The sequence below is a fragment of the Dermochelys coriacea genome, chromosome 4, assembly GCF_009764565.3.
Source record: "Dermochelys coriacea isolate rDerCor1 chromosome 4, rDerCor1.pri.v4, whole genome shotgun sequence".
Taxonomy (NCBI): Eukaryota; Metazoa; Chordata; order Testudines; family Dermochelyidae; genus Dermochelys; species Dermochelys coriacea.
This window is the reverse complement of record NC_050071.1, coordinates 93,874,259-93,889,985: the sequence shown is the minus strand read 5'-3', so window position 1 is coordinate 93,889,985 and position 15,727 is coordinate 93,874,259. Positions and strand designations below refer to the sequence as shown.

The 15,727-nt window shown below is 40.1% G+C and overlaps 1 protein-coding gene across 2 annotated transcripts in view; it reads right to left on the bottom strand.

Moving 5' to 3' along the window:
• The window catches only part of FRYL (FRY like transcription coactivator), a 429,780-nt gene that overhangs the window by 396,656 nt on the left and 17,397 nt on the right, over positions 1–15,727 (bottom strand). For both annotated transcript variants that reach the window (XM_043513888.1, XM_043513887.1), the window contains exon 2: positions 7,737–7,948. The gene's annotated coding sequence lies outside the window, so the exon portion shown is untranslated. The remainder of the gene's footprint in view (positions 1–7,736; positions 7,949–15,727) is intronic.

The following is a 15,727-nucleotide window of genomic DNA, read 5'->3' as shown; positions in this document are numbered from 1 at the left end:
ACAACATTATCCAATCCACACTACCACTCATTCGTATGATTTTCTTTCATTGGTGCAGTTAGTAGCAAAACAAGTAAGAGATCTCAGATTTGGCAGTTTATTAAAGACTAAAATGTAGCCATCACAGCAACATGCTTCTTAGCTCTGTACAGTGATCTTTGTGCATATGTTTGGAGAAGGTTTCTACCCAGCTATGATATGTCAGACATTTATCATCTTGGTATCTATGTGGCTTCAAAAAGAAAGGGATCTGAAAGTTTCATTCCCATGCTAGAAGTGCTAAAAGGAGAAGTACAACAGAGGTAGCCGTGCTTGAGAGAATTTTTGGATACAATCCTGTTAAAAATGTGTTTATTTAGTCTAGAGAGACTATATGACTGGAGGGGAACTTGATAACAGTCTGCAAGTACATAAAAGGTTGTTAGAAAGAGGAGGGTGATAAATTGTTCTCCTTATCCACTGAGAACAAGTAGTAATAGGCTTAAATTGCAGCAAGGGATATTTAGGTTGGATATTGCTGCGGGGGGGGGGGGGCGGGGGGAAAGGTGCCTTCCAAACTGGAAGGGTAATTAAATACTGGAATAAGTTACCTAGGGAGGTTGTAGAATCTCAGTCATTGTAAGTTTTTAAGAACAGGTAAGACAAACCCCTGTCAGGGGTGGTCTAGAATCTAGACAATATATAGTTCTCCCCCAATACATAGGACTGAACTAGATGACCTATCAAGGTCCTTTCTAGTCCTACATTTCTATGATTCTAGACAAGAGGTAGCAAGTTCGACCATCATATTTTGTACCTCTGAATTCGCTACTCTGACACTGAGTAAGTAATCCAGCAGGTAGCAGGTTTGAGAGGGAAGATACAAGGGTCAAAACTTCATCACCAGACAAGGAATGAAGACCAGTGTCCAAAGCAAGTTTTGGGAGTAAAGCACACCGAGGCATTATTTACTATTAGTACCAACAATACAGATTAGAATGAATTCCATATGGTTGTATACTTCCTGTTTAAAAAACAAAAATTGCACTGCAATATAATGTACTGTAGTATCAGAGTAGGCAATGGGATCCAGTTCTAAGCACGATTTTCTGACTTCATAGGATGTTTAAGTCACTGAAGACTGAAAATGTAGGTTACTCACCTATAACTGGATGTTCTTTGAGGCGTGTAGTTCTTATTTGTATTCCACAAATGAGATTTGTCCAGTTTTGTTTAAAAAAAAAAAAAAAAAAAAAAAGCATATGGTCTGCATATGTGCCATAACTCTATTCATGCTCCAAACTGAGGAGATAAGGACAGCGCAGATTGACACCTCTCGATTTTCTATTCTTACCACAAATCCAGTTGATACGCAGCAGAAGGGACAGAGGGTGGGTAGCTGAATATGGATATGGACCACACATCTCAAAGAGCCTCCAGTGATAGGTAAGTAATCTCCATTTCTTTTTAGAGCGATGGCTACAAAAAGTGTGTTCCACATATGAAAATTTACCAAACAGTCAAAACAGGAGGTGGGTGTGAGGACGCAGAAGTGATAGCTGATTGTAATACTGCTGTCTCCACAGCTGTATCTGCAGTACAAGATTGAACCAAAGCGTAATGTCTTGTGAAGGTGTGCACGGAGCTCCAAGTAGCTGCCCTACAAATTTCTAGTAGAGGTACAGGTCTCAGATGTAGCAAAGGCTGCTTGTGCTCACATGGAATGAGCTCTCACCTCCTCCAGCAAGTAGGGCAGGGGGAGAGGGAGGAACACACAGATGGGAGCTAGGTGACAGCAAAGGATAATACAACCAGATACTCATTTTCGAAGTCTGCACAGATATGGCTTGATCCCTTAATCTCACTGCTATAGAAAAAAAATTTTATATATATATATATATATATATATATATATATATATATAGAGGTGTCTTTCTAACAAATTCTGTTCTTTGTAGACAAGAGGCCAGTTCCCTTTAAACATCCAGAGAATGAATTCTCCTCTCTTCAGCTGAGGCTTAGGAAAAAATTTCACCAAGTAGATGGATTGACTCATATGAAACACAAACTACTTTAGGGATGAATCTTGGGTGGGGGCGTAGCAAGACCTTTTCTTTATGGAAAATAATATATGGAGAGTCAGCCATGAGCGCCCTCAACTCACTGCCTCTTCAGGCTGATTTACGGCGATTAGAAAAGCAACTTTCATAGATAGATAGGGCATTAGATCAAGTGGCTAGGAGGTTCAAAGGGAGATCTGGTCAGAGACAAAAGAACAAAATTGAGCTTCCACTGGGGCACAGTCTTCACCAATGGTGATGGAGAGGATTAAGGGGGCCTTTTAAAAGTTTAGTTGTAAAAAGGATGAGCGAAGATTGGGCAGTTATTCACTGGAGGCTGAAAAGTATTGATGACTACTAAATGAACCAGAGAACAGGGAGACACCATAAGACATAAGGGTAAGCCAATATTTCCAGCATAGAAGGGATCCTAGCAAATTCTGGAGATAACTGGTGTTGCCGAGTTCAAGAGGAGAAATGCCTCCATCTTGCTGAACAACAACTCCTAGGAGGGTGTCTTTCTTGCTTTGGTTGAGGATGGATGGAACCAGTTGTGGAACTTGGGCATTCTTCATTCAATACCCATCCAAATTCCAGGCTTTCAGTTGCAGTGGTTCTGGATTGGGATGCATTAAAGTGCCCTTATGTTTTGTTAAAAGGTCCAGAAATAGGATGATGTTTATGGGTGGTTGAACTGAGAGTTTCAGCATATCTGTAAACCAACTGGGAGCAATAAGGATGACTTGAGCTCTGTCCAGATAGATTTTCCTTAGGACCTGTGATATTAATAAAATAGGAGGGAAAGCGTATCTCAGCCATGATAAGAGGAGGGCATCTCCCATCAAGCCCTTGCCCAGAACTGCTTTGGAGCAGTATAGTGGAAATTTCTTGTTCATCTCTGAGGCATGCCCTATTGGTTCTCTTCACCCAAATTGTGAATCTCCATTTGTGGATTGCAAAAAAAAAATGTCTGCAGAGACTGTCCACTAGGGAGCTCTGCATCCAAGTAAGTATGCTGCTGAAAGAGTATTGTGATGGCTGATGCACCAGCTCCAGAGGATGACTGATTCCATACAGACAGGAAGGGTTCTTGTTCCCCTCTACTTGCTTATATAGAAGACAGCTTTCATCTTGTCAGATATTATTCAGACTTGTTGGGATTAGAGGAGTGGGAGGGAAGACACTGCAGGCTTGATGGACCACCCCGAGTTCTAGTAAACATATGAATTTGACAGGTTTCAGAGTAGCAGCCATGTTAGTCTGTATTCGCAAAAAGAAAAAGGAGTACTTGTGGCACCTTAGAGACTAAATTTGTTAGTCTCTAAGGTGCCACAAGTTCTTTTCTTTACAAGTACTCCTTTTCTTTATATGAATTTGAGACTCCTGAGGGGTCCAGATGCTTTGTGCTGTATGATCTCCCATATGAGCGCCCCAACCTAAGAAAGAGGCATCTATAATGATAGTTGCATTGGGAGTTGGTGTGAGGAAAGCGATCCCACCCAAACTTTCTCCGGTTTTGTCAGCCGGACTGAAGTGTCCAAAACCTTGGACAGACTTGTCACTTTGTCATTGATTCTGAGCCTACAGAAAGAAACCAGGCTTGCATACAACAAAGCTAGAGCCTGGCAAATGGTGTCATATATGCATAAGACTACATGGCTGAGGAGAGAAAGACAAGTTCAAACTGAAGTCAGATGTCTAAGAATGGCCTGGTTTATAAAAGCGGCCAAGAGTCCTGTGGCACCTTATAGTTTTATAAGAGCACCCTGGAACCTTCAAAGGTAGATATGCTCTTGCTGTGGGTTGAGTCTAATGTTGGTCCTATGAAGTCTGTAGGCCTCATGAACAGGTCACTGTGCATTTCATGTGATTGATGCAAACACCTAGGGAAGGCAGCAGATGGAGTAGGAATCAGGTTGCCAGCTAGACTCCATCAGAGGAGCTGCTTGCCAGAAGCCAGTCATCAAGATTGGGATTCACTGCCTTCCCATTTCTTCTCCTCCAAGCTGCCACTACTGAAAAAAACCTCTAAAGATCCTGGGTAGTGTGGCTAGTCCCAAGGGAAGGACTCTGAATTGGTAATGGCCTTGACTGAAGAGGAACCTCATGTGGGATAGGCGAATATCTATGGGAAAGGATGCATCTTTCAAGCCGAGAGCAGTGAACTATGTGCCCTCCTCTAGGGAGGGAATTATTGGTGCCAAAGATCACGAGGAATTTGTTTTCAGATCCATATATTCAGTCATCACGGGTCAAGAATCAGCATCCATCCCCCATTCTTTTTGGCGATCAAGTAGTAAGAAGAGTAGAACCCCTTCCCTCAATAGGAAGATAGAACCTTTTATATGGCTCCCCAAAAGTGAAGGGAATCCACTTTCTGGAGTGGAAATCTCCTCATGAGAGTGGTCACTGAAAAGGAACCTGGAAAGTGGTTTGGGAGTTGGAGTTGCCAGAAACTCAAAATCAGATAACCCCTACAAGTAACTTCCAGTACCCATCTGTTGGTAGTTAGGGTCCTCCAGTTGCAGGCAAATTGTGTAAGAGGACTACCAAAAACCTGGAGGAGAGGAATAATGTGGCATCAATAAAAGGATATGGATCTTTACAGTCTCATCAAAAGAAACTCCCTGTCTGGGAGTTAGAGTGAGATGTGGGGATGTTGCAGAAATTGCATTTCTGAGCCTACAAACTCTGTCTTTGATGTGGTGTTTACTGAGTACACTTATAATAAAAAGGCAGGCTGTTGAGGAGGCAGTCTTTGATATCTTCTCGTGGGGAAAGGGGTATATAGACTGGAGAGTAAGGATTTGGAGAGATTTATCTAGTTTCTCATGGAAGAGATTGATCATATCAAAGGGCAGATCCTAGATGGCATGACTCTTTTCTAGGAAACTTGAGTCTCTCCTCAGAACAGTGGCCATAACCATTTATCTGGATGCAGCATCTGCAGCATCCACAGCAGCCTTGGGGGAAATTCTGGCATCTATTTGCCCTCGTCAATTGAGGCCTAGAAAAGGGCTCTATCCTCTTCCAGGAGCTTGTCCTTAAAATAAATAAATAAATAAATAAATAAATCTTTCCATAATTGGTAAAATATTTAGCCAGAAGGGCCTGATAGTTTACGATCCTGAACTGGAGGGAGGGAGGGGGAAGAGAAGACTTCTCTTTCCAGAAGATAGTCACTTGGCAGCAACATCCAAAGGAGTAGCTTTAGGTGTTTCTATCGAGATTTTTCTGTGGCTGCCTGTTCTACCAAGAATAAAAACTCTTCTCAAACACCACTTCTTGACCATCTTTGGGGTGAGAACACAAGAAATGGAAGTATATCACACAGTCTTTGCTGGGTCCATGATGGCCTCATTGATAGGGAGGGCCACCAGACTGGGACTGGAAGGCTGCAAAAATGTCCAGCAATTTATGTTGAGGCTCCTGAACTTCCTCAAACTGAATACGCAGCTTGGATGCCACCCTAGGCATGTGCTCCTTATAGTGCCAAAGTCATCAGGTGGAGACAGATAAGATGGAGTAACCACCTCATCCAGTGAAGATCCACTGGAACCAATCAGATACAGTTTTTCTTCTTCCTCTGAATACTCCACCTGGGCCAGCTGACATTGGCCAAATGATGGTAAGTAGGGTTCATGTATTGATCCCGGGTATCTAGGGTAGGGATCCATGGCCCACAGTAGAACCAGCAGAAGGGATCTATCAGAGGGAGAAGACCCTATGGCACAGGGTACCACCTGTCTCTTGGCCAATCACATGTGGCCAGAGGCCAAAACCCTGATCTTCTAGGGTTTTTGGTCCAGGATGGGCTCTGCCTGGTATTGCAAAGACTCTTGGGGAGCTTCTGATTCAGCAGAAGAAAAAGGCTAGATCCTAGATTACTTCCAAAACTGATGGTACCAATGGCCACATACAAAGCCTGGCAGATGGGAGGGAAGAACAACTCTGCATCCTCAGAATAGCTGTCTCTTCCTCCTCCAGAACAGCAGCATCCTGGAATAGAGGCTGACCTCACAGAAGGGCTGAATGAGGATGAGGAATGCAAAAAAAGGTCCTCTGGGGAGACACAGGTTTGACTGCCTTGGGGTGCGGAGAAAGTCCATTGGTGGAGCTAACGGATCTAGAGCTTCCCTGGTCATAGTGGAAGTTGGATCCACCTGGGGCTGTGTGATTACAAGTACCATGTCCACTCTAGCAGTGGAAGTGATATTTGTCCTTTGCCTTAGACATTGAAACTGGTACCAGAACCAGCAGATCCATACCCTTTCGTGCCACTTTCTCTTGCCAAGAAGATTTACTTGGGCCTAAATTTTTTGTGCGCATATGTGCAGGCTTCTGACTTTGATGGGGCCAGGGAGGATCCCCTCTTCAGGACAGTTTTTGACAAAAACAGTTTGTCTCTATGCCTATGAGAGTGCCCCTTACTCTCACAGGAAGCTGCCTCTTTTTAGAAATCATTCCCAAGCTCATGCTTGGAGGGGTGCTGCCTGCTTGATGAGATTGATGGGGTAGGGGAAAGGGGCAGCCCACATCTGATTGGGGTCTCATGGTCTTCTTCATCAGATATTTTCTAAATTTCAGTTCCTGACAGCCAGGTACAGAACTTGTGGGGGAGATGTGAGCCTCACCCAGGCAGTAGAGGGAGCATTGATGTTCTTCGCTCACAGAAAAAAAAACAGTGAGTGCAGGAAACAGTTTTTGAATCCAGAAACCCTGGGCAGAATACCAGCTTTCTTGGAGGTGGGGTAGATGGACGTATTTACATTATACTAAAACACTAAAAATCAAAAATTATTTACAATATATTTACAGACGTGACATTGTAGAAGAGGAGCCAAGGACACCAAAGATTCCAACTGAGACCATACAGTAATAAGAAGGAACTGGAAAGGCATCAATCTGCATCCTCCTTTATAACCTCAGTTTAAAGCACAAAGAGATATAAGGCAAATGCACAATCAACAGAGAATGCTTGCTAAGAAAATTCCAGACTCATGAGTATGGTGCACATGCATATCCAATGCGTGGAATACACATAGGGACCAGCACTGGAAAAATAATCCTGTTTCCATGGATAAACACTATAGCAGAGGCAACAGAACTGCTAGATTTCCCAGTTGTGGTCCAACAACATTTCTCAACCCTGTTCTCAAAGGCCACCAGTAAAAGCAACATAGCCTATTAGTATTGCAGAGTCATTAAATGAATGATTCACAACATCCAAAAAGGATGATTTAGAACTAGTTTAGATACTGATTTAGTTATATTAATGCAACCCTCTTCTGTAGACAACTATTTCGGATTAAAAGCGCCTTATGAGTAACAATAAGGATGCCTTGTGACACATCAGTAGCAGTAAGGAATCAACTTGAGCTAAAATTTGTATAAGGCACTCTTTCAAAAACAGGAGTCTACACAAGAGGGTTGCACTGATTTAGTTAAACTGGTACCCTTGCGTACATGAGAAAAGTAACAAGAGATGGGATAGTCCTTTTCAATGCTCTATCTACACTAGTTTCTTAATACCAGGTAAGTAGCAGCCGATATCTGAAGTATTAGTTGAAGCTCTTGTATGAGGTTACACTTACAATAGCACAGGTAGCAGGGACACGAGTAGGGAAAAGTATTCAGACAATCCATCTAAAAGTATCTTTTGTTCTGTAATATGATAATTTTTGAATATGATCTTACCACTTGGAAGGCATTGTTGATCAACAATATAAATGGTTAGTGCACCACACTTAAGACGGATCCATCATGACATTTCTTTCCAGGAGTCCAACTTGTGCTTCGAGGATGTAAAAGTAGATACAAAGACGTGTACAGCTATGAGTCACTTGGTATGTAGCTGAACAAGGACAAAAGGTCTCCAGGTACAGTACAAAGAAATTAAGTTTAAATGTCTGAAAGAAAAAAAGGGGGAGAGGGGAAATAGCTTAGTCAATTCTCACAGCAGTTTGCAATTAAGAGACAGTTAATCGCTGAAAGTGGCCAACAATATCCAGAATTTTTCACAAAACCTTAAAACACAACTTTTTAAAAATGAAAAAGCCACAAGAAATAAAACATAGATCTTAGATTTCAGAATTAGAAATCTTTATTCAGAAATGAGTTTGTAAATTCTCTTTCCTAGAACAGAAAATTAGACACTGATCTTTCCAGATCCCAACTGCTTAAAAGGATCAGATCTCACAATCAGATTCGGTTTCATATTTTATGAAAATGTGTACATACATGAAGCAAAGGCATACTTTTTTATATTAAGAGAGTTTACCTATTGAGTTTTATATAGGTATTTAAACTTGATAACTTTTTCTGTTTCAATCACATGTATATGAGCTCTCGCTATTGAGAGAAATTCCATTCAGAAATATTTATACTGTCTCTGTGGAGCCAATCACTTTATAAGAATGACAAATTCACCATTTTAACTGCAGCTGTGCCTCCTTAGTGAGGCACCACAAAAAGCATGAGCTTAAGCAAGAGAGATTCCCCTACTGCGGAAGTTTGCTTGTAAGTTACACTCCTGTTGCAACTTGCCTACGCTGCAGGGTTTGCTTTTTTTGTTCTCCTTCCATGCTACCGAACTATACCAAACACTTTAATATTTAAGAGAATTATTAATTTTCCCCTGGAGGCAGATCAAGCAATTTTAACCACTTTCAACAATTCAAGTCTCAACATGCAACAGCAGTCTACATCTCCTGTTCATTTAGTTCTCATAAGCAGAATTTCTTTTGCTCATTCTATGAAAGACTCCAGGCATATAAACAGAGCTGTACTGAAAGAACCATTTTATCAGAGTTCTGATGCAACAAGCATTTACTGGTTTCCTCTTAGAGGTAAACAATGGGAAACCAGTTTGCCAGGGGAAACACTCCCAATGACACATGATCTGTTTTATATATACATACATACAAAATTGGTTCTGCTTCCTAATTAGAGTTTTCCAGGAGCACAAGATAAAAACCTAGTTGAGATGCACAGAATTAAAAACAAAAAAGCCAACTATACCCAGAAGAGTTAGGTTTCAAAAAGATTGGAAGCAGGCTGCCCAGAGGAAAGCTAAGGTTTTGCAACATTAGAAGCAAGTTATATAAACTAAGATACAATGTAATGTTTTAACAAAACAAGTCAAGTTGTTACTAGTACATATTTCTTTTAAAAAAAGTTTTGAACATCTTTATAAAACGTTAAAGTGACACTATCAAATCAGACTTCTGTCCAATTTTTACCTACTAACGTTGAGCCTAAAGTTATTGTAACTGCTCTTTCAGATAAAATATAAAAGTTTCCCCATTTTTCAGTTTACTTTGTACATTTGATAGCACAATGCAGAATTAGCATTATTGTTTTCCTTGCAGTCAGAACCAGATCCTAAAGCCACTGAAAACAACTGGAAAATTCTACTCAAGTGGCAGCAGGAACAGATCCTTGCATCTTGTCTACATAGCAAAACTGCACTAGTTTAAACTTAAATTGTTGGTTGGTTTGGTTTTTTTTTTTTTTAAAAGACTTAGTTAAAGTGGTGCAAAGTTCTGAGTGGACACTTATCTCACCGTGGGAGTGGATTTTTTTTTCTGTTTCATTTAAGTTGATATGGAAACCCCACTCCATCCCCCTGCGCACGCACACACACAAAATAGAAATAAGAGGTCCACAAAGGGGTTTATAATAGTTTATTATTCACACGTTCAGTGGCTCTAAGGTGCTCTGCTAGCAAGTGTGAAAAATCTAGATGGGGGGGGGGGTAGAGAGGGATAGGCACCTATATAAGACAAAGCCCCAAATATAGAAACTGTCCTTATAAAATGTGGACATCTGGTCACCCTAGGTGACTGGTCATGCAGGTCACCTTTTTATGTGGACAAGCCCTAAGTTCCCACTATTTGTGAGTTTCTTCTGTACAGCATAAACAAAATATCCTATCAAGACAGATGTACTTCTCCTGGACTACACCCAAAACAAAGTTAGTAAGAGTCAGAGAATGGAGGCACTCTTGGTTGGGAGCGCCAAATGTTGAACAACCTAGTGGAGGAAATAAGATTAAACCTAATACTGGACTTTTTTCAAAGCATTTTACAAGACTTGGCCTATTGTGAAAGCCTTCCTGCAATAATAGATATTAATTTCACTCAAGTGTTAGGAATTGTGCTTGTGATGCCGACAGTCCCATGGACAAACTACAGTCCGTTGCATAGTTTCTGGGAGGGTGCAAAATGAGAGCAAAGGGAAGGGAAAGAAGTATAATACAAGTTTAAGAGTAGCAGCCGTGTTAGTCTGTATTCACAAAAAGAAAAGGAGTACTTGTGGCACCTTAGAGACTAAAATTTATTTGGGCATAAACTTTCGTGAGCTACAGCTCACGAAAGCTTATGCTCAAATAAGTATAATACAGGCTTTTAAAGACTGCATCAAGAAAATGCAGGCAACAATCCAGAGCCAGTTTAGTTGTGAACACTGACTCAATGGTTAAATAAAAGTGACTCACTAGGAATCAGCACATCTTGCCTGAACGTGTGACTGACGTATACAAGTCCATGCAACAGCAGCCTCTCTTTATAGTGTTCACTCAAGCATCTTCCCATTATAGAGCTTAATCCTGCTCTCTTTGAAGTCAACAGTAAAACTCCAGTTAACTTCAGTGGAGCAGGAACAAACCCACAAAATAATTTTGCAGAAATTTCTCACACTACAAGTTGGAATGAAAGGCAGAAGGGTCAAAAGGGAGGCCTGGTGCCAGAATCTATACCAAAGTAATTCAAAGATATAGCAGTGTACATATATTGCAATTCTTCTCAACCCAGTCAGGAAAAAGGGAGATCCAACATGATGAAACTCCACCACCACCACCACCCCCCATTATCTTTTCAACTGCCAAGCCCAAAAACTTCAGTCTGTTCATTAAGTTTGGGGGAACCACGTAAGATTCATAAACTGTGAACATGAAGTTAGCAAAATTCAGTCACACAAGACCCCACACGCTACACTAGTTTCACCTCCACTTAAGTCATTATGGAGAGAGTGTTTATCTTTTGAAATTTTAACTGTTAAAAGTATGCTCAGTGAATTTTGCACATCTTTCGTAAGTGCACAACAGACAGATTTTGATTCTCACCTGCCCTGGAAACTTTGCCAAAGCCACCTAAAATCTCTAATGGCTTTATTTTCTTCCAAAGGAAAACATCTGGAGCAACTTTTGAGGGGGGGAGGGGGCTTAAGGTCTTCACCTTTCAAGGAATCTTCCGACTTTTTTTTTTTGTTAAGATGAGAAGTGATGAGTGGTATAGTTAGATCTAGGAACTTATTTTAGTCATCTTTTTAATGTGGAATTTAGAGGTCCCCTCTCTAGACACTACAAGCCCATAATAAGACAGTCCCTGCCCTAAAGAGCTTACAATCTACAAGTGACCAGACAGAAAAAGGAAGTATTGTTACAATTTTTCAGATGAGGAATTGGGGCAAAGAGCTTAAAATAACCTGTGCAAGGAATAGGTGGGAACTGAAACAGGAGCGGAAGTACTATTTTTATTTTTCCATGCAACACCTAGCATGACAGGGCCTTTATCCTTGACCAGGGTTCTTAGATGCTACAAATTGTACTTGTTTGTCTATTCATAAATTAAGTGTCTTTCAGGTCCCAGACCAGTACCTTAGCCACAAGACTTTCCTACCTCAATAAGAAACAGTGCTATTAAGTGTTTTTGGAAGGCTAGATGCTTAAGCCTAAAGTCACTGAAACACAGAGGCCTGGAGGGTTCTAAAAACCATGGGGGGGGGGGGGAACGTCTGGGAACTAATAAGCAGAATGAGCCAGAGCCAAACAAAAGTAGTATAGGGCAATACTGAACCTAGAGTTCTTTAGGAATAATGGGCAAGGTTTACTTTTGCTTGGATTCCATTTATTAAGAAACCAGATAGCAAGGCCCCAAACCTGCAAGACTAAAGCCTAAGTGTAAGTCTGCATTGGAGCTAGAAGGTGACATTTTCAGCTCAATTAGACATACCCGCTCTAGCTCTGATTGAGCTTGCCTGCTGAAAGTAGAAGGGCAGCTAAGGTGTCACAGGCTTGCAGCCCCAAGTAAAATCCTGTCCAAGATCTTAGGTATGTACTCAAGGGCCTATCCCATACACCATTCATGCCAGCATGGCTACACTATTTTTAGAATGCTAGCTCAATCACAGCTAAGTCTTTCTGTGAACTGTCTCAGGGCATTAAGGCTTGAGTCTTCAGCTGCCACTATACAATTAGAGTTCCCTTCTGTTGGGAAGAACGAATGTAGGTAAATCATGGACTAATAAGAATTACTCAACATCCCCACCCCTGCAACCAAAGGATGGTGATGCAAGGTCAGAGTTAAGACTGTTCAGGTGATCCTTCTTCCCAAAATGTGATGGTTGGTTTATTTTTTAAACTTAAGATGCAAATATGACTCAAGGGAAATAATTAAAACATTAAGTCCAGTTGAACTTCATCATCTGGAGACAATGATTTTCTTAATATTTCCTGTCAAACAAAAAAAAAAAAAAAGAGAGAGTGTTACTATACATTAGGGAGACCAAAATAGAGCATCACTGATCCTCGCTCCCCTGCAAGCAGCATTACCTACTAGTCCTGGCGGAATTCTGCACCAAAAAAAATTAAAAATTCTGTATACTGAATTTTAAAATTCTGCATATTTTTGTCAAAACACACACAATATCATCACTCCAATTTCCATTATATTGATGATTTATTTCAAAATACCTGTCAGCAAGTATGTCTGTAACAATACAGACAAAAAAAAGAAGATTCAGAAAGTGTCGCTCTGCTGGGGCTCCAGCCGACAGGCCCAGCCACGCACACAGCTGAAATTTGTCATTTCCACCAAAAGAAAGCATTTTTGTGGAAATCACAATGCTGCAGGAAAAAGTAAAATTCTTCAGGGAACATTAATTCTGCACAAATTCTGCATTGCGCAGTGGCATAGAATTCCCACAGGAGTAACCTACTTGGTAGACTAATGCACTACATCTAGGTATTAGGCAGCACTCTCTCATACTAGTGTTCTAAAACACCATATCACTGTCTAAAACATACAGCAGTTGTGCATTACCTGGCAATCAAAATGCCAGCAACCACCAGGTCTACAAAAGCATTCCTACCATTGGAGCTCTACTGCTAAGAATTTTAAAAAGTAAATAAGGTGTCTAGTGTAGTTAAGGCCTAGTACCACCGCTGCTGCTAGAACCCATGAAGCTACACCATCGTTAGAGCAATGGCAGAACTACTTCAGGAAATTCCAGCTGTAGATACAGTTCTAGAGTTTAAACTCAGTTTCTATTACTTTAGGAATATAGATGTGCTTACAGAAAATTAAGGCGTTAATCAGCATGCAAGTTGTGTATTAAAACAAGTTATGAAACAACTTAAGGGACTGAAAGTATATATTCAGGATTTTAAACCAATACTGCATCATCCAGGAACTGGAGAAATGGAAAAGTAAGTTTTAGAAGTTACATTTGACAACTTTCTACTTTCAAGAGAAAAAAGAAAAGGAGTACTTGTGGCACCTTAGAGACTAACAAATTTAATTGAGCATAAGCTTTCGTGAGCTACAGCTCACTTCATCGGATGCATCAGATGCATTTCCACCAAATGCATCCGATGAAGTGAGCTGTAGCTCACAAAAACTTATGCTCAATTAAATTTGTTAGTCTCTAAGGTGCCACAAGTACTCCTTTTCTTTTTGCGAATACAGACTAACACGGCTGCTACTCTGAAACCTACTTTTGAGAGACAGATTCAAGTATACAATGTTTGCATAAAGGATATATTATGTCCAGCAATGCAGATTTCAGTTTTACAACTTCAGGATTATTTCAGAGATGAAAGAATGTGGAGTTACTGAAAGTATTCTCATTGAAGTTAGTAGGATTAGACATTTCAACATCTTTAACAGTTTTCTGAATAAGAATGCCAGTGTCCAAAACATAAAGCTACTGGTGTAAAGTAAAAAAACAAAACGACACATGCACTTTTTATCCTCATCCTCCTTTAGAAGTTTCTAGATTGTGTGACTGATAAGTCAAAAGACGACAAAATACATTTCCATTTAATGTCCAAAAATGATTAGGTCATCTGTCATCTAGAACGTTAGCCCTGAATAAAAAGGAAAAGATTTTAATGGAAATGTTATCAATTTTTTTCAGCTCATAACACCACCAGTAGGAACCAACAGAAATCTATACATAGTAATTTCCCTAGATGTAAAATTTACTCATTTAATATCAAAAGACTGCAAGATGCAACCAAAACCACAAGCCTAGTCCTGCTCCCACTGAAGTCAATAGGAGTTTTTTGTTTTTAAATCCAGTTTCAAACCCTATAAATAAAAACACAATTGTTGACAAGATACACTTTGCCATTCTGGCCTGGAGTATATCTATAGACAAACTTCCTCCATGCTCAGTAGTTCTAGAGAGCAAATACTATAATTAAGGTACTTTAGTATCTCTCACATAAAGTTCTCATTTAGAGGCAAAATATAATTTTTAGTGAGGAAAAAAATCTGAGCATAGTGAATAGTGCAGAAAAAACAAATCTTAGCATTGGACTGGAAAATATCAGTATACTCTGCAGTGGCATCTGCAGGCCTCAGTCATAATCAGGGCTCCACTGTGTTAGATGCTGTACAAATAAGCAGGGAGACATGGTCCTTAAAATGCGGAGTTTTTACAGTCTATTGTGCCATTTTCTGCTTGGATTCCATGTTCACAATCTTGGGTCAAGTTGTAATATGCTGATTTACTGGTTCATTTTAACAGAATTCCAGAAAATAAGTTACTCTGCATTCTAAAACACATAAATAATAGTTTTCTGAGAAGCTGTTTGAAATTCTCTGAATTTTCATACATCACTGTTGAAGGCAAGGTAAGAAGTACTATTCCGAATCATTCATTCCTCCCCCCGACACATCCCCAATACCTCTAATCACAAATCCACATTAGCTTCCACTTTATTCCAACAAAGACACTGCAAAAATTATAAACATGCTTGAGAGGGTTTGGCCAGATCAGAAAAAAATGTGTCAGTTAGAGTTCTGATTCGTAAACATTTAAAGACCCTCATGTTCATTTAGACTTGAAACAGGTGAAGATTTTAAAAATCTCAAAATGACAAACTTTGGTAACATGTTATAATGATAATATAACAAAAAAAGAAAGTCTATAAAACTAACCACCACAAAATCCTTGTAAGATTGCTACAATTATTTAATTATGACTGCAAAGCAGATGCTAAGGGGAAAAAAAAAAAATCAAATGCAGAACTGCACAAAAGTTATCAGCCTGCAACACACGATATGCAATGATGTAAAGTCTCCGTTGAAGACAGACTGCACAGTGGATTTTGCCTTTAAGTGCTTCATTGTGCTTTTGAGTACAGTAATTTACACTTCTCAATTAGAAAAGGAGTACCTGTGGCACCTTATAGACTAACAAATTTATTGGAGCATAAGCTTTCGTGAGCTACAGTTCACTTCATCGGATGCTGAAGTGAGCTGTAGCTCACGAAAGCTTATGCTCAAATAAATGTGTTAGTCTCTAAGGTGCCACAAGTACTCCTTTTCTTTTTGCGGCTACAGACTAACACAACTGCTACTCTGAGACACTTCTCAATTGATACTCAATGCCAGTTTGAT